Here is a 27,776-nt window from a genome sequence, read left to right as displayed (position 1 = left end):
CAGAAGAATAAAAAACGCTCCAAGAACTTCGGACATAATGAATGAAGCCAATGCGAGCGCGAAGGGAGAGATAGCGAACAGGCGAGGCAATAAATAATTCCGTTATTTATGATGAAGAAGAGAAGTGAATAAATTTTATTACTCTTTTGCGTACGCACACCTCGTGCTCAAGTACCCTCTGCACCGTTTCCTTCTTCGCGCAACGTTTTACCTTTTTCGCGCTACAAGTTGTACCGAAAGGTGATAAGATCGCTTCAGAAACCAATGTGAATGTCACACTCGAATTCAGATTTGGTCAATTATCGTGGAACGATATCCAAATCCAATGGATTGGAAAACTTTTTTTAATTGTCCTTTATTCCACCCAAGAAAGGCGTACTCACCACAAGGTGAATTGGTTTGATTTTTTATCGAAGAAAATCTCCAGCAGCGACGTGACGACGATCGTCAAACGGCGGAGATCGTGTGTATTTTGGTGTGAAGAAAGGGAAATGATTTCATTAGAATGAGTGTTTATTTTATTCGGTAGTTGGGGGAGATGTGTGTCGAATTGGTGAAGCATTTATGGTTGTTTAGCTATTGGCTATAGACTACGTCTGTTCTGATCGAACCTTGAAGTCTGAAAGCTAATCACGGTGAACGGGATCTTTAATGAAGTTTATGCGTTTTATGGTAATGATGTTTGATCGGGTACATATACACTACTTCATGGGGAAAACGCGATTTCGTACCACAGCAATACAGAAAAGAACATTTCAATACTTTATGAACATTATTCACGGCAACGGCAACTAACTATATTAATTTTCTAGATATTGGAAATAATTCATAATCTGGAAGCCGTAAATTCGCGCTAGTTGCTTGCAATTTTGGACGAATGTATAAATCAGATATCCGAGAAATGGTCTTTGTTCTCGAAATTGTATCATACAGCGATATCTTTGTTTCCTTCATAGAAAAAAAAATTAAGAAGAAACTTGCTACTGCTTTGGCGGTATCTTGTTCACAGATATATACGCTACGCTACGCTGCAAAATGAATGTTGCGATTCGATTTCACAAAGGACTTATTTTTTTATATTCAGAGTAAGAAATCCACATCCACGTCACTTGCCTCGTAATTGAATTTGCTCATACAGAGCAAAATAAAGCCGTTTAATACTTTAGTCTGAAATTCAACATCATTAACAACGAATCAAGAGTTAAAGCTACTCATTCCGCCTCTCCTACTACATCGTTGTTATTAATACTTTGGGCGATTTTTTATAGGTTTTTAATTTTGATTTGTTTTTGCGAACCGACACTTATCTGGATTAACCGCTCGGAACGGTTCCCCTTTTCAATCTGCTTTTTAATTTATTATCGTTAACTTCGTTTCTATGATGGATTTGATTTTTGGCACAATCAGAGTAGAGCTCTTGATAGTTCGCTGAAAAGTTTGGTATTTGATGGCGAGTAACGGATATGACTAGCTATGATACGGTTTTTATAACCGTCATATGATCTACAATGGTTTGAGGCTCAAATCACCGAATATCATAAATTGTTTCCAGAAGAACGATATTAATTCACTGAAAGATGCTCACCAAATCAACTTACAAATCAGATATATCCAACTTTCCACAATAGTCCTAATGGCGCCTGTGATATAAAAGTTGTCGATGTTGTATATCTCGATATCTGTGCCTATGCCTATAGTTTTCTCGGTACATTCGTTTCCTTACATTTTTGTTTTTTTACATCACGATAACCTTCCTATCTCGATGTGCTCCGGTCATATTTCTTTCAGGATTGACTTTCCTTATGCAGGTATATAAATTAGGGTGGTTCAAATTAGTATGGAAAAAACCTTTTCCAATTTTTTTGATGGGCCGCCCTCTTATTCGGTTCTACTTGATGTCCTGATGCTCTGGATAAAAATTCAGCCAAATTGGTCAACGTTTGGCCGGTGCTAAACTCACTGGAAGTTTATATGCAAAAATGTATGCAGAAACATCCAAAAACAGTGATATGCAGTTAGACGGCACAATTTTCGATGAAGAACTATGATACTCATTCATATCGTGAAGAATTTAATACAGAATGTTATGCTGAAAACCGCGAAATGATTAGTGTTTGCCCGGCGAAGTTATTAGCATAACATTCTGTATTTAATTCTACAAAACTGAATGAGTATCATAGCTCTTCATCGTAGATTGTGCCGTCTAACTGCAAATCACTGTTTTTGGATGTTTCTGCATACTTTTTACATATAAACTTCCAACGAGTTTAGCACCGGCCAAACGTTGACCGATTTGGCTAAAATTGTGTCCAGAGCATCAGAGCATCAAACAGAACCGAATAATGGGACCATCAATAAATTTGAAAAAGTGTTTTTTGAGCCACCCTAATGTATATTCATCTAGACTGTAAGGCCACCATCAAAAACAATGAATGCTGCTTACAGTTGAAGTGCCCCAGGCTTTGCCAAAAACTATTGATCTGTATCGAAGAAATCGAAAGATTCGGTGCCAATTTGTTCAAAAACAGTTTTTTGTTATTTTCTCGAAATTGTGTAAAATGGATATAGGGGAAATGACGGCTTTGGCAGTTTTTGTTCTATTATTGCTAGGGGGGTTTTTCTAGACCAACTTTTGTGAAATTTGGCCACAATATTCTTTGATATGCGAAGAATGTTTAGGCCGAATTTGAGCATAATTAGTTATAGGAAACCCCCCTGACATTTTATTATTATATTATCTATTATATTACAAAACCCAAAAAAATGTGAATGCCATCTCTTTTTGACGTGTACTGTGCCAAATACAAAAGTGTAATCGTCCCCATTTGTAACCAGTTGGACCACGTCCTGTAGATGGGCAACATCGAGCCCGAAACCGGTCGACAAAAAGGTAAATTTTAAAAATCCTTTTTCGTTTGTAAGAACCATAAGTGTTGTGTGCGGGCTTGGTAGTCATATGGCTACTGCTTCTGCCTCATACGCAGGAGGTCGTGGGTACAATCCCAGGTCCGTTCCATTCTTCTACTTTGTATCTTCCTCTATATTTCTCATGTTCTAGCAATCGCTAGAACTGGAAATGGACTTCCATACCGTTTCCATTTCTATTCCTATACCTTCAACTTGAGTATTCTAACAGTAATCTACTAGAATTGGAAATGAACTATAAAGCTCGTTTCCTACATCCAATTAGAAATTCCATCAGTTGCTTTCTCCTATCTATCACATTGACTTGGCAGCTCGTTAACCAAAACGAACCTCTGCCTCTCGAACCTAACCCAAAAATTCCAACAAATTCCGCATGAACTCGTGGCAAGTGCAGAGGTATATTCGGCTTGCAGTGGGCGAGTGATTGCATCATCATTTCCTCCCCTTCCCTACATTGACTTGCATTCTGACGTGGCAGGCGCCAGTATGACCTAACAAATGAGATCACCAGTACTTGTACATTGAAGATGTGTGCTAGTCCCAAGCAAACATCTGTTGGTTCCCTGTGCAAGAACAGCTGATCTGGTCATAATGGAGTAGCAACTACGAGCAGTCAATCAAGCTCAAGCTCAAGCTCAAGCTGTAAGAACCATAAGTGTTGTGTCCAGTCTCGCGTCGCGTTTTGTGTGTGGAAATCCTACCAAAGCCGTCATTTCCCCTATGTAGTTTTTCAAACAAAGGATTCATTTGGTTTGTTGTCGTTTTTCTTAGCAGCGAGTTTCTTTCGATCTAGTAACGATTTCAATGTTTTGACCATTCCCCGGTCTCTCCTCATCTCGATGGTCTCTTCAATATTGTGCCTTGCAACAAAATGACAACTTTCGTGATCATAGATGTGTAAAATTTATCTGCAGTACAAATATCACGTGCTATCGAAACATTCACCGTCAGAGTCCCCCACGTGGTGGCCGTAGATATGTTTTTCTTAGGCGACTAACTGGCGTTTATTTTTGTTGCGACTAAAAATACGCGGAGGAGTAGATTTTTTATGAGCGGTAAAATATCGAGAAGTGGATTGACATTCTTCGTTGCCAATAACAGCTAAAGTATTCTCCATATACAAAAAACCTTCATGTGGACTTCAAACTTCAATCTCATCCATATTATTACCTCACTTCTTATTTCTCACTAACAGTAAAACCTCCATGACTCGATGCTCTATGACTCGATATCGACTCTTAGAAGCAAATTACTCCATATAAAACCTCCATAAGGGTTGCAGACGTTTGATCATTCTTCTCTTTCAAGCGCATTTAAAAAATAGGATTTGTTTCCCGCTGAAAACAAATCCTATCCTTCCTATGCGCTTGTCGAGTTTGACATTGGACGGACAAATCATCCACGGTGCCCTGGGTAGTAGGGGCGCCCGGTGGACCGGACGTCTTGACCCCACCGGAACGACGGGGTCGTCCCCGGCACGCGGTTGACGAAGACTCGCCAAGCATGAAGAACCTGTCCAGATACCCCGTAGTGTGGAAATCTTCCCATACCGGAGCTAAGGAACACCCCCCGGTGCCGGGAGATAGACGGAAGATGGACGCTTTGTCCCCCTGCAAGCATTCTAGCAAGCACTAGGTTTCAAGACGCTGTTTCTCCGGAGGACTCTGTGGGAAGCAAGCGACTCCTGTCAGGTGTTATCGGGACGTTTTGTTCTTCCCCGACGGACGATGAGGGACGCAAGCCACCGAGTAGCAGCAAGCTGATCAACCAAGACCATCGAGAAGTTAGTACGGATGCTATGAGTATGTGCTGCTTAGGGCACCCTGGGACCTCTATCCCTGGAAATAAGTCCCTTTGGCCGCCGGGGACACCAACCCGGGTTATAAGTCTAAACAGATCCAGCGTCCTATCCTAGATCAAGCTTGACTTTCCGGGCACCCCAACCCAGAAATAAGTCTCACCCAAGTAGGTGTGCGAGCCTCCATGATCTTCCCAGGGCTGTAACTCCCCACACTCCCCACAGTACCCATGGGTGCGTTTCCTCCCCAACTTCGCTAAAATCGTATCCTCATCTTGATACCAACCGACGAGTCTGGGTCATTTGACATAAAGTCATTTGGCATAACGCCATTTGGCATAAGGTCATTTGGCATAAAGGCCATTTGGCATAATGGTCATTTGGCATAACGGACATTTGGCATAATTTTGAACTGTAAGAAAAGAGTGGGTTATTTGGCATAACGGACATTTGGCATAATTTCGAGCTGTGAAAGCGAAAGGGATATTTAATGTAATGTTTAGCGTAGATAAAGTAAGTCGAGGCTGTTTTCTGATAAATTTAGATTGATGGTAGACATTTTCCGGAAGAACGAAATAACAAAACGGCAGAATTACTTCCGAGAGAGGGATCACATCCATCAATGACTTATTCCGGCCACATGCCTACTTTTAAAGAAGGGATTCACCCACCATTGCTTCAATCCGAGCATGCGCCGTAAGACCAGATCAAATCCACCATTGCCTTAATCCGGGTAAGCGCCTAACTTTAAAAACTCAAGCAACACACTTGTCGTAGACGAGTTACTAAAACCAATCAAGTCACATATGAGTTATTGCAACCAAATAAATCTGAACTGTGCTTTTCGGGGAAGAGATCACATCTACCATTGATTTATTCCCGACAAGCGCCTACTTATAAAGAAGGAGTCACATTTACCATTGCCATAATCCGGGCAGGGCCTACTTTTAAAGAAGGGATCACATCCACCATTGCATTGCCACAATTCAGGCCACATACCTACTTTTAAAGAAGGGATTACATCCACCATTGCTTCAATCCGGGCAAGCGCCTATTTTTAAAGAAGGGATTACATCCACCATTGCCTCAATCCGGGCAAGCACATTCTTTTTTAAGAAAAATATAACATCCACCATTGCCTCAATCCGGGCAAGCGCCTTCTTTTAAAGAAGGAATCACATCCACCATTGTCATAATCCGGGCAAGTGCCTACTTTTAAAGAAGGGATCACATCCACCATTGCCAATCACATCCACCATTGCCTCAATCCGGGCAAGCACCTTCTTTTAAAGAAGGAATCACGTCCACCATTGTCATAATCCGCAAGCGCCTTCTTTTCAAGAAGGAATCACATCCACCATTGTCATAATCCGGGCAAACGCCTTCTTTTTAAAAAAGGAATCACATCAACCATTGTCATAATCCGGGGAAGTGCATACTTTTAAAGAAGGAATCACATCCACCATTGTCATAATCCGGGAAAGTGCCTACTTTTAAAGAAGGGATCACATCCTCCATTGCCATATTCCATGCAAGTGCCTAATTTTAAAGAAGGGATCACTTCCACCATTGCCTCAATCCAGGCATGCGCCTCTTTTAAAGAAGGAATCACATCCACCTTTGTCATAATCCGGACAAGCGCCAAATTTTAAAGAAGGGATCACATCATCCATTGCCATAATCCATGCACGCGCCCACCTTTAAAGAATGGATCGGATTCACCATGACCTTAATCCGGGCAAGCACCTACTTTTAAAGAAGGGATCTCATCCTTCATTGCCATAATCCGGCAACACGCCTTCTTTTAAAGAGGGGATTATATCCACCACTGCTCTAGTCCGGGCATGCGCCTACTTTTGCATTGCATTGCAAATGGATTCTTTCCCACGAGAGGACAATGTCTTTTTAATATTGTTATTGACGGGTGTTATATTTACTATTCCGGTGTTTCCGCACCACTTAGTCACACTTTAGTGAACACAAAGAAAAATTCTGCCATATGTCCGTTATGCCAAATGACCCTCACTTTTGACGTTGTTCACAATTATGCCAAATGTCTGTTATGCCAAATGATCTTATGCCAAATGGCGTTATGCCAAATGACTTTATGCCAAATGGCCAACTCCCCAACCGACCAAGTCCTGTGTAGCAGGAATACGAAAGCTGTCACTTTCAGAGTAAGCCACGCTTTCACCGAAGTTTTCTGTTTTATTTTTAAATGTGATCTAAATTTCGTCAGTTTATTGCGGAAATCCTACGCTCCGATTTTTTTTGCGAAAGTTCTTCCCTTCTTCGGTCAGTTTTATGGATCGATGTTATGCGCTAAGGTTGGGTTTCCTATCTGGCTGCAGCTATTGAACAGCGCCACTCAACAATTGAATTCATGGATATCCGTACAGCCGCAGTTGGCCACCTGGCCAAAGTTTATCCATAGTGACTCCCACCGCGGAAGACCGTGACTGAAGTCCGTTTTTGTCGACCAGCTTAACTTTAAGAACCAACAATTTTTTTAACGAGTGCATTGTTTTAATTTTCATTATTGCACAGTGCACATTAGTGCACAGGAATCTGTTTTTACACGATTTTATTTTTTCGCTCGTATTCTTAATCGTTTGACTTCACAAAAACGTTAAAACATTTTTCAAAAAATCGTAAATGAATCGAAAGAAAAATCACATAATAATTGATATGCGTTAAACATTTCTCATCCTAAATGTTGAAATTGAGAAAATGTAAATCGTGCAAAAACAGTATCCAGTGTATTGTACTATCTGCTGGTGGAAGGTCCCTAGGTTGAACCTGAGGGTCGCTTGCCAGTTGCGGCCTTAGCGCTTGAAATATCATGAAAAGTGAAGTACTGAATTAATTTCAAAATTCACAGAAATAAGGAAAAAAAAAATGTGCTTGAGAAAGAAAAGATGATAAAACGTCAGCAGCATGCTCTAAATGAGTTAAGAACCGTTCACAAATTGCATAACGCTGTATGGAGAGAGAGAGGGATATACCAAGCGATGCGGTTAATACACAAATATTAAATCATCCATACAAGTAGTGTTACAGGAAACAACAGACGGCAGCAAAATAGAATTTCCATAAAAAGTTTAAAATTTACCATAAAAAAAAATTGGAAATTACCTTTAAAAAAACTGAAAATTTATTTTATTTATTGCAATTTTTGCTTTTAAAAGTGTTAATTTATTTTTATTTTGTCGATAATTACGAATTATTTTAAAAAGATTTATATTTCTTTATTGGCAATTTTCTATTTTTTATGGAAAATTTCCAATTTTTTAGAGAAAGATCTCTAATCAGTCAGAAGGTTTAGCAGATCCACCAAATTCGTATCCGCTTTTTTCTTAACTAATGCGCGCTCTGCAGCTTGGAGATTCATGTCGTCGGCTTCGAAACCAGCCTATGATTGAGTTACGTTTTTTATAATTTACTCCATTGACTTCATCCAAAGGAGCAAAAGGTGGGTCATCTAAAAGCGAATTATAGTCATTCCATACTCTTCCGACCACCACCAGTATCAACAAGAATAGTAAGAACTAGAGCACAGTGTGGTAGACCTTACTCCGTAATGCACAACGTAGAGGTGTCTACCCAGCATTACGGGAAAAACTGCTCCTTACTGTGATGATTCCAAGGGGTTTCTTTTCCATATCTCGATATTTTAATGAGTCGATGATCCCTACAATATCGACACATGGTGGTTTGTATGTTCTCACATCGTACTATTCAACTCTTACTTCTCCCTTCGCACTTCTCTCATTTCAAATCTCATCTCTCATTCCTCATTAACTTTTAACACGTCCCACTACTTACTTCTCACCTCTCACTACACCCAACCAGCGGATGGCAGATTTTAATACAGTTTTGCATAAGAACCTTGCAGAAACTGTATAATAATTGGGCATATACAATTTCGGAAGATTTTAATACAATTGTTGTATTAAAATAATACAGATTTGTATTATTTTAATACAATATTTGTATAAAAAGCTTACAGAATTGTATATGCCCAGATTTTATACAATAATTGTCAGATTTGTGTTTTGGGTGTACTGACTACATACTTCGAACATCTCACTACTCATTTCTAACTTCTCACAACTCGATATGAACAACATATTCACATGGAATACCTAATTTCAGACTTCTCTCCTCGTGCACCTCATTTCTCACTTCGGACTTCTCATTACTCATTTCACACACACCTAATAGGCAAACAACAAGCTGTCATTCAAATTGTTTATTATTTATTACGCTCATTTGTTTACTATAAAACTCGGACCTGAGAATCTTGATCCAGATGTAGAATGTGACGTCGCAAGTTAAACTCGTCGCTGATTGGCTTGGCTTGTGGATTCAAAATCATTCGCCTGACAGGTAATATTTTAATTACTTTCTCTTCGGTTGTACCCAGCTGTTTGTAGGAAGAAGGGAGAAGGAAGATGGAAGATGGAAGAAGGATGAAAGAAGAAGAAAAAAGGAATAAGGAAAAGAAGAGAAAAAAGAAAAAATAAGAAGAAAGAAGGAAGAAGGAAAAAGAACAACACAGCAAATAGTTTTGAATATTCAACGACGTGTAAAATTGAAGTTGAACCCATCAAACGAATTACCATTCAATATTCATTTAAATTTGACTGAATTTTACTAGCAAGCATCGTTTAAGTTTATTTCGATTTAACAGAACAGTAAAATCGATTGAATTTTGCGTTTATTTGCATGCTCCAAATATGTGCATGAAAATACATTTAAAATCACAACATATTTTTATCTGTGAAGGAAGAATGATGAAGAAAACCCTACATAATCCACCGAGTAGTGGTACTGCCTCTCTAGCGTTTAGCGAAGACACCAACCTCATATGACGTTAATATTGTTCAATCATTTTCTTTATAACTTTCAAATGCAATGAACGATCGTTATAAAATTTGATAGTGATTAACTAGGCTTTGCCTAGATTATGGATTACTACCTCGTAAACTCAAATGTCGGATGCTCAAGCACTTTCTGATATACAACCATCCTGTTTACTCACATTTTAAGTCACACTATTCATAGTATTCATCTTTGAACTACGTATTGAATATGTGCGAGATATTATGGTATATGAAAAGGTGTCTAATGTTTTTCTTGGCTTTTGTGCACACACATACACTCACACATACACTCACACATACACACACACATACACACGGACAGACAGACATGTGATCACCTCGCCGAGCTCAGTCGTTTGGTATAAAACACACGAGGCTTCTTTAAAAAAAAATCGTCTTCAGAGCGAAATGATTGCTTTTCGGTACAATTTTGTTGCACGAGAAAGGCAAAAAGGAAAAAGGGAGAAGGAGGTGGAAGATGGATGGTAGATGATGAAAGAAGGAAGAATGAAGATTGAAGAAAGAAGAAAGAAGAAGGAATAAGAAAGAAACAAGATGGAAGATGGGAAGATGGGAAGAAGGAATATCAAAGAAGGAAGAATGTAGAAGCAGGAAGGGAGAATGAAGAAAAAAGAAAAAAAGAAGGAAGAAAGGAGAAGAATAGACGAAAGGAAGAAGGAAGTACGAAACTTTTCTCTCCTCTTTACACTTCGCATTTTACATTTCACACTTCACACCCACAAGAAGGAATAAGTAAGAAGAAAAAAGAAGAAAGAAAAAGAGCAAGAATAAAAAAAAGAGGCAAGAAGAAATAAAGAAGAAGGATGGTCAAAGGATGAAGATAGAAGGTAGAAAGAAGAAGAAAGAAAGAATGAAAAATAAAAATAACTGCAAGCCAAGTTAATACAACCTTAACTGAGGCATTTCTACAGATACATGTTAAGATTGTTCAAAAATTCCTTTATTTCGTGAGAAACTGTTGAGCAAAGGGAGAAATAAATTTCATCACTAGAGGCATTACAATATTTAGGGGAACTGTTATTTAAAGGAACTGTTCTATTATTATCGTTATTTTTATTATTATTATTATGAGCTTTATCGACGATCCCATCAAAAATCGATATTAACAGAAAACCAACGGACTCGATATCTGGTGGCAAACGCTGGACTGGAATCCAGCAGGACATTGCAGCAGATGTAGACCCAGGAGCTCGTGGCGACGAAGCGGCAACGAAAAAAAGTCGGAAGGAATCTGACGTGGGTCCTGTTGAAGGCTAGAACGAGCAGCTGCTCAAGATGGTGATCTTCTACGTTGGCCCCATTGTCTCCTTAGAAATGTAGCACCATGATATGATATGAAAAATTGAAACAATTTATTCTTAATTTGGTGTTCTCAACCTATTTCATAAGTGGTACCCCTTCAGACCTTTGCATTGCTTGAGGTACCCCTTGTTTTTTTTTAATGAAAATTGAACTAAAGGCTCATATTTAAAAAAAAAATCATCGGGTTACCGACGAAACACTTAAAATTTGGATCTTGGTTTCGATAAAAATAAAAATGTATGATATTTAAAAATAAATCCTGAAATAGTGCCATTACAGCACTGTCGTAATCTCACGATATGTGATGTTCCGTAATAATGTACCAACATAAAATAGTTCATACAATTCAGACGAAACCATAGACGTGAAACGATACAAATCCCCGTGTTGAAACGTTAGGAAACGAATAAACCCGATTCTATCAATATGGACTGAGTTGCCGTAAAGTTAAATATTAAAGTTACAGTCGATCTTACATCAATAGTTCCTGAAAGTGTTAGAATAGGAAAATAAAAATAAACGTTCAAAGTTCTTGTAAATTTTTGAAATTATATTTTTTATTAGTATCAGACAATATTTTGAGAATATTGGACTTTGAGTGAAACTTTGGAATTCTGTACGAAATTCCAGGAATAAAAATGTGTCCATTTCTGAATTTTTTTTTTTGTACCCCAGGATATGATTGAAGTGTTCATTTTTGATAAATCTTTTAAAAATTGAGTTACTTGGGTTTTGATTTGAGAAACTAAGATTATAATACGTGCATCTTGAACCTGCCATAATTCAGCAGATATATGAATTTCTACAAAGCAGATCATGCTGATTGTGACTGGATTCAATAGGAGACCCGGCGTGGGCTAGTAATGTAGGTATTTCGATTGTTCATATTATTTTTCATTCATAAACCGATGTAGCAGGAATCTGATACTGAAACTATGAAATAATAGTTTCAAATGAAAACTCAATAAAATAAGAGCTAAAAATATTTTTCTGAGTTTCAAATGATTTGAAAATGTCGGCGTTTTGGCGGTTGAGTGGTAAGTATTCCTGCTTCTCATACGAGTGTTCCTTGGTTCAATGTCAGTCTCTGCTGTTGGTAATTTAAGAGACGAAAAACGTTAGCTCATACCTTCTATTAGATAACAATAGATCACAATAATAGACTTTTTACCCCGGGCATCTATTGTGCGGTACACTAATTACGTAAAGAATTTTTCGTTTTTTTTTGCAACCTCATCTGCGCTCTACTTTTTTAGTATGAAGTGTAAGAAAATGACAAACCCTTACGTAATTAGCGCATGGTCTCTATGAACTCCAGGACTCCAATTTTTAAGAGAACTTGCGTTGAATAGTATGTCAAAATTAGTGCCCGATTTGTAACAAACTTCACTGAGGAGAACTAGTTCTTGCTAATTACGTAGTAAAAAATATGGATTGAACAAGATACCGTCGTGCGGGACTTCTTTTGACTCCGGGGGTACTTTGGATTCTTTATTTTCTGGAAAAAATAAACGTAAAAAACACCAAATTTGAAACAGAAGCCATCCAACTATCAACTAGACACCCGAATGGTGGTAATGGCAATTTAATAGTAATTTACGTTGTAATTTTTATTCTAAAATGTTCAAAGCAACCCCCGCTTTTTTAAAAGAAGCCCCGCATGATGCTACTTGTTATGTGCAACTGTACAACTTTAAGTTAGGTTAAGACTGATTTCAAAATTCGATTGAAGTAACTCATCGCGTTGACATGAATCCCACTTTGTTTAGGCAAAGAAGGGTGCTTCATGTATTGATGCTTAACGTCGCGCACCCTTGCGCAAAAATATGATCAACAACTCTTTGTTTTTCGATGAGATGAATATATGTTCAGTGAGATGGAAAACGGTACACTTCTCCTATGTATTTTTAATTTTCTATGTATTTTTAATTTTACATTTTCGGTCATCAGCTGCTATCGATTGTTTAACTAAATTTAGTGGTTCGTTTTACGTGACTGATGCAGCTTTAACCAAATTCTCAGTTCCTTTTTAGATTTACAGAATTTGCTAATATGTAGCTTGCCAGATTTATGCAATTGGATCGATTATTGAATTTTTGCATGTTTCTTCTTCAAATTTTCTTTAACTCCTCAAATTGGACAATTTTATGAATTGGCTCAACAATCGAAGCATCTTCTTCTTATTGGCATCACATCGCCCACTGCACTGTGACATTGCCGCCTCGCAGCTTAGTGTTCATTCAGCGCCGCTTCCGAAGTTATTAACAATGCCAAATTACCATTTTTTGCATTCGTATATCATGAGGCGATGATACTTTTATATCCTGGAAAAAATTCAAGATCGGATCAAATTTTCCTTTTAGTATTTATCTCATTTGTGTTAGGTTTGTCTTCGGTTTGCTGTTGCTTAATGATTTCACTACTATTCTCCAGTAATCCTCTGCGTCAAACGATATTCAGTGCGTTATTGAAAATCTACTATCTTATTGAATCCTTTATTAATTCAGTGTCGATTTGTTCATCGAAAAGCCATAAATTACAAATCACATTGTTGGCATCTAAGATCCGACGCGATTTCGTGATACGGCCAATTCATCACTATTCGTCAATAATTAATAGAATTCCAATCAAAAATAACATTAAAATCAATATAAAATTAGAACAATAATCTCTCATTTATTATGTTCTGTTGCAACTTTTGCTTTGAAGCTTGATTTCATTTTCCTTTTTCAATTCTTCGATGCTGAAAAAAAATCCATCAAGCGCGTGAATGCGAGTTGAAATTAAATGGCTTTTAATTGGTTGAGCGACTAAGTGCCATACGGTTTTGTGGCATGGGAACCGAATGGATGACTGTTTCATGCCATCTTCAACGTCGCTTCACGCCGCCGCGCCGGGTCCAAATTGGTAGATCCAATCGACAACCCCTTGATTAAGCGATCTATTCGCGACGCGTGATAGTGGAGTGGAGTGGAGAGGTGAGGCGAGTAATCGTCGGAGGAACCAAAGCCATGTTCTCACATTTCGTTAGATATTAAATTTCGAAAAGAATCACGCAAAACGCACGAGATGATGCTGGGAAATGCGAGAAGAGGACCATACCATGTCACTAAGGGCAAGTGGCGTGTAAGCTGATGGTCAAAAATGTGAAATACTGTGCTCAAACAACTGATGACCTTTAAATATATGTAAATGAAAGTTTAGAAGCAGCATGAATTTGTTTTTGACCACCCGGGTACCCATAGTCGGTGGGGATGATGGTGGCACGGTGAGTGCCGATCAATGGCGCTAAGCCACAACCTTTCGGCAGCAACGGCAGTAGCAGGAAGTTGTCGAGACTCGTGTTCGGTGTCGTTGAACACGAGAACGAGATCTTCGATCTTTTCTTTCCGTACTCATCGCATCGGTGGTACTACTTACCGTAACTTCGTATGCCTATATGCAAGAGTCTAAAGAGAGCGGTTAGCTAATGACGATGACTTTCCTCTTTCGCCGGTGTTCGTTCGACGCAACTGCTTGGCTGCCAGGGGAGTGGGTACGAGATGCGATAGCCGGATGGTGACGATGGGATGAAAGACGATGAGTGAAGTCGAAGTGTTGATCGACGTTATGGGGGAATGGTTCGCGCTGTTGGCACACGATGCAGATAATTATCCACCAATTTGAGTAGGGGGATAGCGAGAATTAGCATCGGAAAACAGTGAGCCATTTATCGGTTTTTGCATTGGTATAATGTGGAAGGTTCTGAGCGGAAATTGGCAGCGTGCCAATGTCAGATGGCGACTGACGGCGAAGGTTCTAGGAAAAGGGCAGGATATACGTTATTGATAGCCACTTTTATTATACGATCCGTTATTTGAAGCAGTAAATAATCAACATTCTTTTCTATCTTTTCAGATTCGAAACTGACAAATGTGTTGACGGCTACGTGATATAATCTTCAGGTGAGTCACATGAGTCTAAACACAAACCAGGCTCTCATATTTTGTTGTTTGCGAATTTGCCAAACAATCCTTTTCTCAATCTTTCACCACAATCCAATTGCGTACGTTACATGAATTATGACACTACTTCGTCACCGGGAAAGCTATCAACGTCAAAACACAGGTCACTGTATTTGCCAAAATCATTGTTTCGTTCTTTGCTACTAACTTGCAAAATGCAACACGCTCGTGTCATCCGTGTGTGTCCGCGAACGCTTTTCGTAATTGCCTTGTAGGAACATGTGTAGCCGCACACTGCACGCTTCGCATGTTCAAATCTGCAAACACAACCAGACGGGTACCAGGTAAAGGTTGGTAGTCCTCGCCTGGGTTCGTCACGGTTCGGTAAAGTCCACAAATCACCCGCCGAACTGCCGTTGTTTCTCCTGACGCCGTGCGTCCGCCGGTTCAGACATATTACATCACTTTTCGGGGTGGAGAAAAAGTGTAATTAACTCTCGGATGCGGACCGAGAAAAAAATGAGCCAATCTGCGAAGTTCTGATTAGACCGCTCGCTCGCGCTGGCTCGTCGCTTGATGAGCGCCTCGGACAAACCATGCCACAGGTATTTAGCGTTCTGCGCCGCACGGTTCCCGTTTTACGTAAGGTTTGTAGGTTGGGAAAATCTCTCTCCCGTTCTGCGATTGTTTCTAGTCCAGGTGGTTTGGGACAATGACCTCCCGTGTGGACGGATGCGACGACGTTGCGGCGATGGGAACGGTGACGCATGACGGCGTGCGACGCACGGCGGCGGTGAAGCGAAAGCGAAGACGATGGCCAATAATGGCAATGCAGACCGACGGCGATGAGCATGTGAGCAGCACCACGTTGGGTTGATGGTGAAGGGCGGAGTGACTGGGTAGGGAGCAAGCGCGTGATAAGTGGAATTAATTAGTTCGATTCGCGGTTACCGTTACTGGGACCGCCACCGCCGTCGGTCAACATCGCACTTAGGGATGTCAAGAATTGTCGATGGTCGTTTACACAAGTACAATTAGGTCAAAATTCAACGTAAGCCTTTCTACTCCCTCAAGAATTTATAATGCAGTTTCAAGAAGATTGACGATAGCGCTGACTTTTTTACGACATCCCCACGGCAGAAATGTTTGATTCGCATGATGAACGCTTGAATGGTTAGGATTGTGGGAGGATGTATAACGCGCAGTTGATGATATCTAGTTGAGTAGACGGATGCAGTCAACATTTGAGTTGGTATTGCATTCGGCACCATCTATATTGCATGATCAGTAAGCAACTTGTCTACGATGGCTGTTGTTAACTGAGCTGAGAAATAGGCTCCGGCTCGGAGATGGTACTCGCAGTGAATAAAGGTTTGCGGTTGCATCCATCGAAGGGATGTGATCGAAAACGGACGGACAAGTTGCTGGTAGTGGGATGGGGCAAGGTGGAAAGATTTATCCGCAGAAACCACTCACGCCGTGGTTTTCGATGAATGATTGGAAGTGAGAGCAGACTTGATCGAAAGTAGTTAATCGTAAGTGAGAGATAGGCAGTGCGGCTTGCAGAATTGGTCAACGGATCGCAAACAATCGCAAAGCATAATGGTGGAGTATTAATTATATGTGACGTTTATGAATTGAAAACGCGGATTAAGTCAAAACGAATCAACATCAACAGCAATCTGTGGGTAACTGAATGCGTTAGGTGAACTGAAATTACATCATCGAATACTCGGAGGAAATGATTCCAAGAGTCTGTGCAAAGGGAGATTTTTTTGTTTTAAATTCATTTTGCAGTGTAGTCCAATCAAAATCAGACTGCAATCGTAGTTTGCATCAAGAGCGGACAGAAGCTGAATTAAATGCATTCAGAATTATAGTTGAAGTTGAGGTTGAAAAAAGTTAAATATTTATAAAAATCAGAAAATCAGAAAATAAAAAAAAAAGAAAATCAGAAAATCAGAAAATATGAAAATTAGAAAATCAGAAAATCAAAAAATCAGAAAATCAGAAAAATAGCAAAACAGCAAATAAGTAAATCAGCAAACCAAAAATCAGAAAATCAAAAAATCAGCAAATAAGCAAATCAGAAATTCAGAAAATCAGAAAATCAGAAAATCAGAAAATCAGAAAATCAGAAAATCAGAAAATCAGAAAATCAGAAAATCAGAAAATCAGAAAATCAGAAAATCAGAAAATCAGAAAATCAGAAAATCAGAAAATCAGAAAATCAGAAAATCAGAAAATCAGAAAATCAGAAAATCAGAAAATCAGAAAATCAGAAAATCAGAAAATCAGAAAATCAGAAAGTCAGAAAATCAGAAAAATAGAAAATCAGAAAATCAGAAAATCAGAAAATCAGAAAATCAGAAAATCAGAAAATCAGAAAATCAGAAAATCAGAAAATCAGAAAATCAGAAAATCAGAAAATCAGAAAATCAGAAAATCAGAAAATCAGAAAATCAGAAAATCAGAAAATCAGAAAATCAGAAAATCAGAAAATCAGAAAATCAGAAAATCAGAAAATCAGAAAATCAGAAAATCAGAAAATCAGAAAATCAGAAAATCAGAAAATCAGAAAATCAGAAAATCAGAAAATCAGAAAATCAGAAAATCAGAAAATCAGAAAAATCAAAAAATCAGAAAATCAGTAAATCAGAAAAATTGAAAATCAGAAAATCAGAAAATCAGAAAAATCAGAAAATCAGAAAATCAGAAAATCAGAAAAATCAGAAAATCAGAAAATCAGAAAATCAGAAAATCAGAAAATCAGAAAATCAGAAAATCAGAAAATCAGAAAATCAGAAAATCAGAAAATCAGAAAATCAGAAAATCGAAAATCAGAAAATCAGAAAATCAGAAAATCAGAAAATCAGAAAATCAGAAAATCAGAAAATCAGAAAATCAGAAAATCAGAAAATCAGAAAATCAGAAAATCAGAAAATCAAAAAATCAGAAAATCAGAAAATCAGAAAATCAGAAAATCAGAAAATCAGAAAAATAGAAAATCAGAAAATCAGAAAATCAGAAAATCAGAAAATCAAAAAATCAGAAAATCAGAAAATCAGAAAATCGTAAAATCAGAAAATAAGAAAATCGGAAAATCAGGAAATCAGAAAATCAGAAAATCAGAAAATCAGAAAATTAGAAAATTAGAAAATCAGAAAATCAGAAATCAGAAAATCAGAAAATCAGAAAATCAGAAAATCAGAAAATCAGAAAATCAGAAAATCAGAAAATCAGAAAATCAGAAAATCAGAAAATCAGAAAATCAGAAAATCAGAAAATCAGAAAATCAGAAAATCAGAAAATCAGAAAATCAGAAAATCAGAAAATCAGAAAATTAAAATCTCCTAATCTCTAGACACTTAGAGATTAGGAAATTTTAATTTTCTGATCTCTAAATCTCTAAATCTCTAAATCTCTAAATCTCTAAATCTCTAAATCTCTAAATCTCTAAATCTCTAAATCTCTAAATCTCTAAATCTCTAAATCTCTAAATCTCTAAATCTCTAAATCTCTAAATCTCAAAATCTCAAAATCTCAAAATCTTAAAATCTTAAAATCTTAAAATCTCTAAATCTCTAAATCTCTAAATCTCTGAATTTCTAAATATCTAAATCTCGAAATCTCGAAATCTCGAAATCTCGAAATCTCAAAATCTCAAAATCTCAAAATCTTAAAATCTTAAAATCTTAAAACCACTAAATCTCTAAATCTCTTCCCTAAATCTCCAAATTTCTAAATCTCTCAATCTATAAATCTCTAAGTCCCTAAATCGCTAAATTCCTAAGTCTCTAAGTTTCTATATCTCAAAATCTCAAAATCCCAAAATCTCGAAATATTAAAACCTTAAAATCTCTAAATCTCTAATTCTCTAATTCCCAAAATCTCAAAATTCAATATTTTAAAACTCAAATTCTCAAAATCACAAAATTTCAAAATCACAAAATCACAAAATCACAAAGTCACAAAATCACAAAATCACAAAATCACAAAAGCACAAAATTACAAAATCATTGCAAGATTCAAAGTACAATGTTCGACATCCACTACCCAAAGTCCAATATCGAAAATCCAAAGTTTGGAGTTCAAAGTCCAGAGCGAAATGCAAAGTCCAAAGTCCAATAAACAAAGTCCAATGTACAAAGTCCAAAGACCAATGTTCAAAGTTCAATGTCCAAACTTTGTATTTTCGATATTGGACTTTGGGTAGTGGAAGTCGAACATTGGAATTTGAACCTTGCAATCATTTTGTAATTTAGTGATTTTGTGATTTTGAGATTTTGTGATTTTGTGACAGTGATTTTGTGACTTTGTGATTTTGTGATTTAGTGTTTTTGTAATTTTGCGATTTTGCGATTCTGTGATTTTAAAATTTTGAGATTTTGAGAATATTGAATTTTGAGATTTTGGGGATTCGAAACTTCGAGATTTGGAGATTTAGAGATTTAGAGATTTAGAGATTTAGAGATTTAAAGATTTAGAGATTTAGAGATAAGAGATTTGAAGATTTAGAGATTTAGAGATTAGATATTTAAAGATTTAGAGATTTAGAGATTCGGAGATTTTGAGATATTAATATTTTGGGATTTTGAGATTTTGAGATTTTGAATTTTTGAGAATATTAGCATGATAATTTTAAATTTTGAGATATTGGGAATTTGAAACTTCAAGATTTTAAGATTTTGAGATTTGTGATTTGTGATTTTTCGAATGTGATTGCTGATTTGCTGATATTCTGATTTTCTGATTTTCTGATTTTCTAATTTTCTGATTTTCTGATTTTCTGATTTTCTGATTTTCTGATTTTCTGATTTTCTGATTTTCTGATCTCCTGATTTTCTGATTTTCTGATTTTCTGATTTTCTGATTTTCTGATTTTCTGATTTTCTGATTTTCTGATTTTCTGATTTTCTGATTTTCTGATTTTCTGATTTTCTGATTTTCTGATTTTCTGATTTTCTGATTTTCTGATTTTCTGATTTTCTGATTTTCTGATTTTCTGATTTTCTGATTTTCTGATTTTCTGATTTTCTGATTTTCAGATTTTCAGATTTTCAGATTTTCAGATTTTCTGATTTTCTGATTTTCTGATTTTCTGATTTTCTGATTTTCTGATTTTCTGATTTTCTGATTTTCTGATTTTCTGATTTTCTGATTTTCTGATTTTCTGATTTTCTGATTTTCTGATTTTCTGATTTTCTGATTTTCTGATTTTCTGATTTTCTGATTTTCTGATTTTCTGATTTTCTGATTTTCTGATTTTCTGATTTTCTGATTTTCTGATTTTCTGATTTTCTGATTTTCTGATTTTCTGATTTTCTGATTTTCTGATTTTCTGATTTTCTGATTTTCTGATTTTCTGATTTTCTGATTTTCTGATTTTCTGATTTTCTGATTTTCTGATTTTCTGATTTTCTGATTTTCTGATTTTCTGATTTTCTGATTTTCTGATTTTCTGATTTTCTGATCCAAGGTACCATTTTTGCATTCGTATATCATGAGACTACCATGATGATACTTTCATGTCCAGGGAAGTCGAGAAAATTTCCAATCCGAAAATTGCATAGACCGGCACCGGGAATCGAACCCAGCCACACTCAGGTCTTACTTTGTAGCCACGCATCTTATCGTTAGGCTAAGGTGAAAGGTGCGAAATGTCTGAAAATCAGAAAACTCTGAAAAGTCTAGAAAATCTTCAAAGTCTAAAGTCTGAAGAATCAGAAAAGTCAGCACACGTTGCAAAGATGTTGCTACAACAAAATCTGTGAAAAATTGTTTCTCCATGGCGAACATTGCACTTTGTTTACTGAGCGGAAAGATAACTGAGATCAGTTTCCCATCAGTATCTTTGCCCAGAAGATCGAATGATGGGATCGTTTGCAATGCCTTATAAGAAGTTTGAAAATTCAAAAAAAGTTTAAAAAAATTGAGAAAATTCAGAAAAGCCGTATAAGTTGGACATAGGGGAACTGTTCCGTTTTCCATCTCACTGAACATATATTCATCTCATCGCAGGACAAAGAAATACAGCACCAATCTCGTCGCTTCTTTTTGACAACACGCGTGCTCACTGATGAAAAAATCACAAAAATAAAGAAACAAACCAAATTAATTTTCAGTGCTTTGTTTTTGATGGGATGGAAATAGGAGCTATGGGATGAAATGCCAAACCGTTCCCCTATATAAAATAATAATAAAAGTCACAACAGTAAAAACATCTGGAAAGTCTCATAAGCATGAAAAGTCTGAAAAGTCCGAACAGTGCGAAAAGTCTGAAAAATAGTTGAAAAGGATAGAAAAATACTGAACAGTCAGAAAAGTCGGAAGAATCAGAAGAGTCAGAAATGTCTGGAAATAAAATTCTGATTATTCTATAAATTATGAAAATTAAGATAAGTCAGAATAATTAGAAAAGTTTGAAAAATCTGGAAAAATAGAAAAGCCGGTAAAACCTGTAAGTAAGAAAATTTAGAAAGGTTATAATATTCAGTCAAGTTAAAAAAGGAAATTCAGAAAAGACAGGAAATTCTGTCTGAACAGTGCAAGAAGTCTGAACAAACTGAAAACTCAAAGAAGCCTCGAAACTCATGAAATTATAAAATTCCAGAAAAGACTGAAAAGTTTGGAATGAAACAAAAATCCGAAAGAACAAAACATTTGTGATGTCAAAAAAGCCAAAAAAGAAAATTTCGGAAAGTTTGAAAAAGAATAAAAAGTCAGCAAATTCAGAAGAGTCAGAAATGTCTGGTTAAAAATAAAAAAGACAGAATTTTCAGACTAGTTAAAAAAAGTCAGAAAAAAAGAAAAAGTCAGAAAATTCATAAAAGTCTGAAAAGTTTGAAAAGTCAAAAAAGTGAGAAAAGTCAGACATGTAAAAATCGTCAGAAAAGTCAGATGAGTCTGAGATATCTGAAAATTCTTAACAATTTGGCTGAATGGTCCGAAGAGTTGAAAATTCAGAAAAGTTTTTAAATTAGACTAAAAAGTAAGAAAAGATCGAAAAGTCATTAAAACATTAAAAAATCAGAAGAATTATAAATGTTAGAGTAGTCAGAAAAATCAGAAATATCAAAAAATCAGAGAATTTAACATGTTCAGAAATTTTGGAAATTAAAAGACTCAGAAAATTAAAAAGATTCTGACAAGATATAGTCAGTGAATTATGGTAATCAGTGACGTCACAAAAGCCACAATAGTCAGAAAAGTCAGAGAAGTCAAAAGTAAGGGAAGTCAGAAGAATCAGAAAAGTCAGACATCTCAGAATAGTTATAAATGACAGAAATTCCAGAAACTCCAGAAATGTAAAAAAAAGTGTGAAACGTACAAATATCTCAAAGATCTGGAAAGTTCGAAGAGTCCGAAAAATGTGAAAATCTTGAAAAATCCTGACGTCTGAAAATTCTGGAAAGTTTAAGCAGACAGAATTCAAAAATCAGATATTAGAAGTCAATAAGCAGAATTGGATATTTTTTTTTAAATCGAACTAATCAATGAAAAATTAGATTAATAGATTAAGCAGAAGTTAGAATAACAACTCTCGTCAAAGCAAATTGAAATAACGATGGTCTATGTTTAATTTTTAAGATGATAAAAACACACATTCATAGGAAATTCCACAAATCTCAATGTTGAATAGCTGGGTTTTAAATATTCTGTGGCAACTATTCGGTAAAGTTATCTTTTATGTTTACCTTTGGCTGAAGCTTCCATGAAGTGGCACTCGACCCAGCGAAGTGGTTCAATCTGTTCGCGGTTCATAACCAAAGTCATATCAGCCGACGTCATCGTCTTGCACTCGCCACTCAAGTTACGACCTAATTACCGTAACTCTTGGGCCTTCATTCAAGCACTGGTAAACATTCGAGTTCAAAAGCCGTGATTTATCCACCTAGTAGTTATGTTGCTTCACTCGTAATGCTTGAAGATACTCATCATTTGATAGATTCACCACCTCACCACCACCGGTTGTAAATAAATTTGATTGCTTTCTAAATATCACCGACTAAAAAATATTGCGTTTAATTTGGTTCATGTACAGATATACTCACAAAGACATAATGTAGATTCGAATCCCAACTTAGCAGTAAAAGTATGACCTTTCAGTACATTTTCGTTGTAGAAGGAAAAAAATGGAACAGACCACATGCAAAAAAGCTCTTTGATCCCACACGGTCTTCCTTCGCGGGACACCCACCCAACTGTTGGAAGCGCGATGCGACGGATTGTAAAACACGTCTTCGCCTTCAGCTACTGCGCGCGTGCCACCGATAACGCTAATTAATTCCACATTGTTGACAACCACGAGTAGCGCGCCGCGCCGCCGTTTCGTCGAAGGTGCTGGCTGGCTGCTGGCTGCTAAAAGGCAGAGCACTTTCGCTTTTCAATCATGCCGCAGCGCCCGACAGCGGCTACCCCCGGTGAGGGTATGCGATGTTAGTTTTTTCAATGTGTCTCGTCGGTCAGGCTTCGATACCATTGTGATAGATGACTGACGTTTGAACGACACCTGAGTAGGCGTGATAATCCGAACGTAATTGTTCAATAGGCTATAATGTGACTTGATTTGTTTCCATTTCAGTGACATAAAAGAGGTATCAACTTTGATAGAACGGCGCAAATTTACCAAAATTGAGAAAAAAACATACGAGTTTCTATTTTGATGATTTATTCTTCAACTCAGAAAAATTAATTAAGTAAATCATTTGAAATACCGCATTCCTTCAATGACCGCAGATCTGCAAGAGATCGACCACCGGCTTCTGACAAAGAAAAACACTACCGTCGTCATTGGCAATGTGGTTTTATTTTTCCCCAACTTCATCCTGGCGGAGAAGGTAGAATGTATCCACGTCTTTACCAACTCACTTTGACGAAGCGATGGGACTGCCGCCGTCGCGTCATCGTGAACTCGACTGGCTCAAGATGTCTTGTTTTGTAATTGGATTAACTTAATTTGGTTATTGTTAATTGTTTTCTTACCTTGTCTGTGCAAGCTCGACCTTTCCTGAGCGCAGCCATATACTTGCGAGCAAAACTAGAGATCGACTGCTGATGTCAGCAGTGGCACCACCGTGGTAAGATGGGAAGCAAAAACGACTTGGGCGAAATAAGGCACAAATTTATTCAATTATTTCACTAATGAAGAGAAAAAGTTGCATCGCAATCATTTGTTGAAGGAGAAAATTTTCAGTTTTTCGAAAGTTAATCATTTTTTGCTGCACCCAACGAGTGCGTGGATATTTGATTTTTTTTTTACAATTGTGTTAAAAATGTTATATAAATCGGTATAAGAAATCAGCTGCATATGTGAAGTTGTTAGATTTTTTACAAATATTGTATGAGAACTTTCAATTTTTTAAGCTACCTCTGTAAGATCTTACATTTTTTATACAAGAATCTGGAAATTTCGCATCTGCACACTTTTTTATAGATTTTTGTAACATCGTTTACTGCCCATAAATTCAAAACAGTCCCTAGTTTGCTTGATTTCTTATCTTCATGGGAGTGTTGTGCATTTATGGGCAGTGTACATAATTGTAAGAAAATTTAACATCCGCTAGTTGGATGAAATTATTGCTCAGTGTATCTACCAGATGTTTACTGCAATGTAACTCAAATTATTTTTGTCTGAATATTTTTTCATAAAAAATCAGACACTTAGACATTAGACAATTAGACGACAAGGACAGAACCTCCATAAAACTTTCAAAAGAAGCTTATTCATTCACCGCAAATCAGAGCTAAAATCACATAAAAAGATTGCAAAAGAATGCACCATAAAGTGCACAACACCAGAGGAAAAAAAAACACTCGTATGAGCTATGTCCCACTGCAGTAAAAGATGTCATCCAAAGCAGTAGTGGAAGACAGAGCGACACACTCCCGTCCGACAAGATATGGGCACCTTTTTGGCTCGGACTCCTTGCCCATGTCCCGGACATTAAACCGGCAGAAAAACAACTCAAACGGACATGAACTGCCTTGAAGCATTACTGCTACGTGCTGGTGTGTCTTCTCGGAGGTTTGCTCCGACTGTTGTTGCTTGCTCGGCGAGGTCAGAACCTCTTGGCTTTGGTTTGCTTGTTGGCAGTTTGCCCCATGGCTGCTTGCTGTCATGTTTTCTCTCGGACAAGATTGGCAAGAACAGTACAGACCAACGACGACGGGCGGAACGGGATGAGGACAGGCGACGGTTACACGATCGGTCCCGTTATTTGTGCAAAGATGCAGAAGATGCGGGACTCGTCCCCCCGGCATGCAGCCGGTCCAGGAATCTTTGGCTCGTTACTAATTGATGACGAAATTTTTGTCCCGTTCAGGATAAAGTAATTCAGTACTGTTTCGGGTGGAAGATTCAATTTTATTGTTCCACATGCCAGTTCCAGTTGCGATGGGAGTAGGGAGTAGGAGAAGTGACGGGAAGAATTTATTTGGCGATTTTTCCACCCGTTGGATGATTGCCATTCCATCACTTTAGTTGGAAATACAAGATGAGGACAAATATGCGCTTACTTGTAATTGCTTTTTCTTTTGTTTAATTCGAAAAGTTTTTGTTGTAGGTCAACAGAAACTGTATTATTGCCAAGATAATATTTAAATTTTGTTGAGAAGATTTGGCTCAAAAGATTTTTTTTTGTTCCACCTTGGTAATTACGAACCAAGCGACTTTTTTTTGCACTCGTGGTTACCTTGCCAACTGAGGTTTTGAGGTGAGGTTTTGTGCCAATTGTGTATAATAATTATAAAAAATTCTCGAAGAGATTGAGTGGACCCTGACAAAATGTCTTAATTTCTTTCAAATTTCTAAGAAGCCAGAATAGAACTGCGATTTGTATCAAAATCAGGCAATTCTTGCTGCAAGAAAATGAGTTTCATTGAAAATCGATTCTTTCTTCCAGCGGTTTTCAACCTGGGGTAAATATGGTAAGTTTTGGTAATTGTATAATATTTTATTCATATTGTACATAATATGTATGGCGATTGGTGAATAAATGACATTTCAATCCTGACCACCCCAATCAGCAAAAAAGTGTATGAAGGGACAAAAGATCAAGAGGACAAAACGTACTTTTAACCACAAAAGAATTAAAAAAAGTTCTACAAAGTCTACTTGATCAAGACAAAACGTAAAATAAGATGTTAAGAATATGATTCAAAGCTAAAATCTAGAACCTATAATTTAAGAAGCCTACATTTGAGAGACACAAAGACCTTTTTTCCTAGTAGGCTTGAAAACCTACTTTTAGGTAACTCGGAAGCCTCATTCCAAGAAGCTCGAGACCCTTCTTCCTTAAGGCTCGGAAGCCTCCTTCCACGAGACTAGGAAGCCTCCTTCCAAGAGACTGGGAAGCCTCCTTCTAAGAGACTGGGAAGCCTCCTTCCAAGAGACTGGGGAGCCTCCTTCCAAGAGGCTGGGAAGCCTCCTTCCAAGAGGCTGGGAAGCCTCCTTCCAAGAGGCTGGGAAGCCTCTTTCCAAAAGGCTGGGAAGCCTCCTTCCAAGAGACTGGGAAGCCTCCTTCCAAGAGACTGGGAGCCTCCTTCCAAGAGGCTCGGAAGCCTCCTTCCAAGATGCTGGGAAGCCTCCTTCCAAGATGCTGGGAAGCCTCCTTCCAAGAGGCTGGGAAGCCACCTTCCAAGAGGCTGGGAAGCCTCCTTCCAAGAGGCTGGGAAGCCTCTTTCCAAGAGGCTCGGAAGCCTCCTTCCAAGAGACTGGGAAGCCTCCTTCCAAGAGACTGGGAAGCCTCCTTCCCAGAGACTGGGAAGCCTCCTTCCCAGAGACTGGGAAGCCTCCTTCCAAGAGATTGGGAAGCTTCCTTCCAAGAGACTGGGAAGCCTCCTTCCAATAGGCTGGAAGCCTCCTTCCAATAGGCTGGAAAGCCTCCTTCCAATAGGCTGGGAAGCTTCCTTCCAAGAAGCTTGGAAGCTTCCTTCCAAGAAGCTTGGAAGCTTCCTTCCAAGAAGCTGGGAAGCTTCCTTCCAAGAAGCTTGGAAGCTTCCTTCCAAGAAGCTTGGAAGCTTCCTTCCAAGAAGCTGGGAAGCTTCCTTCCAAGAAGCTTGGAAGCTTCCTTCCAAGAGGCTCGGAAGCCTCCAAGAGGCCAGCCTCCTTCCAAGAGGCTGGGAAGCCTCCTTCCAAGAGGCTGGGAAGCCTCCTTCCAAAGAGGCAAGAGGCTGGAAGCCTCCTTCCAAGAGGCTGGGAAGCCTCCTTCCAGCCTTCCAAGAGGAAGCCTCCTTCCAAGAGGCTCGGGGAAGCCTCCTTCCAAGACTGGGAAGCCTCCTTCCAAGAGGCTAAGCCTCCTTCCAAGAGGGCCTTCCAAGAGACTGGGAAGCCTCCTTCCAAGAGAGACTGGGAAGCCTCCTTCCAAGAGGCTGGAAGCCTCCTTCCGAGAGGCGGGGAAGCCTCCTTCCAAGAGGCTCGGGGAAGCCTCCTTCCAAGAGGCTCGGGGAAGCCTCCTTCCAAGAGGCTCGGGGAAGCCTCCTTCCAAGAGGCTGGGAAGCCTCCTTCCAAGAGGCTGGGAAGCCTCCTTCCAAGAGACTAGGAAGCCTCCTTCCAAGAGGCTGGGAAGCCTCCTTCCAAGAGGCTGGGAAGCCTCCTTCCAAGAGGCTGGGAAGCCTCCTTCCAAGAGGCTGGGAAGCCTCCTTCCAAGAGGCTGGAAAGCCTCCTTCCAAGAGGCTGGGAAGCCTCCTTCCAAGAGGCTGGGAAGCCTCCTTCCAAGAGGCTGGGAAGCCTCCTTCCAAGAGGCTGGGAAGCCTCCTTCCAAGAGGCTGGGAAGCCTCCTTCCAAGAGGCTGGGAAGCCTCCTTCCAAGAAGCTGGGAAGCCTCCTTCCAAGAGGCTGGGAAGCCTCCTTCCAAGAGGCTGGGAAGCCTCCTTCCAAGAGGCTGGGAAGCCTCCTTCC

General features: G+C 38.3%; 1 long non-coding RNA gene across 1 annotated transcript in view; it reads left to right on the top strand.

Annotated features, from left to right (window-relative positions):
• LOC134204866 (uncharacterized) overlaps positions 1-27,776 on the top strand; it is a 234,955-nt gene that overhangs the window by 168,120 nt on the left and 39,059 nt on the right. The window contains exon 2 of the long non-coding RNA XR_009977997.1: positions 14,830-14,876. This is a non-coding gene — a long non-coding RNA (uncharacterized LOC134204866). The remainder of the gene's footprint in view (positions 1-14,829; positions 14,877-27,776) is intronic.

Source organism: Armigeres subalbatus, unplaced genomic scaffold (assembly GCF_024139115.2).
Source record: "Armigeres subalbatus isolate Guangzhou_Male unplaced genomic scaffold, GZ_Asu_2 Contig937, whole genome shotgun sequence".
NCBI lineage: Eukaryota > Metazoa > Arthropoda > Insecta > Diptera > Culicidae > Armigeres > Armigeres subalbatus.
The sequence above is the reverse complement of the archived record's forward strand: the minus strand, read 5'-3'. Positions and strand labels throughout refer to the sequence as shown.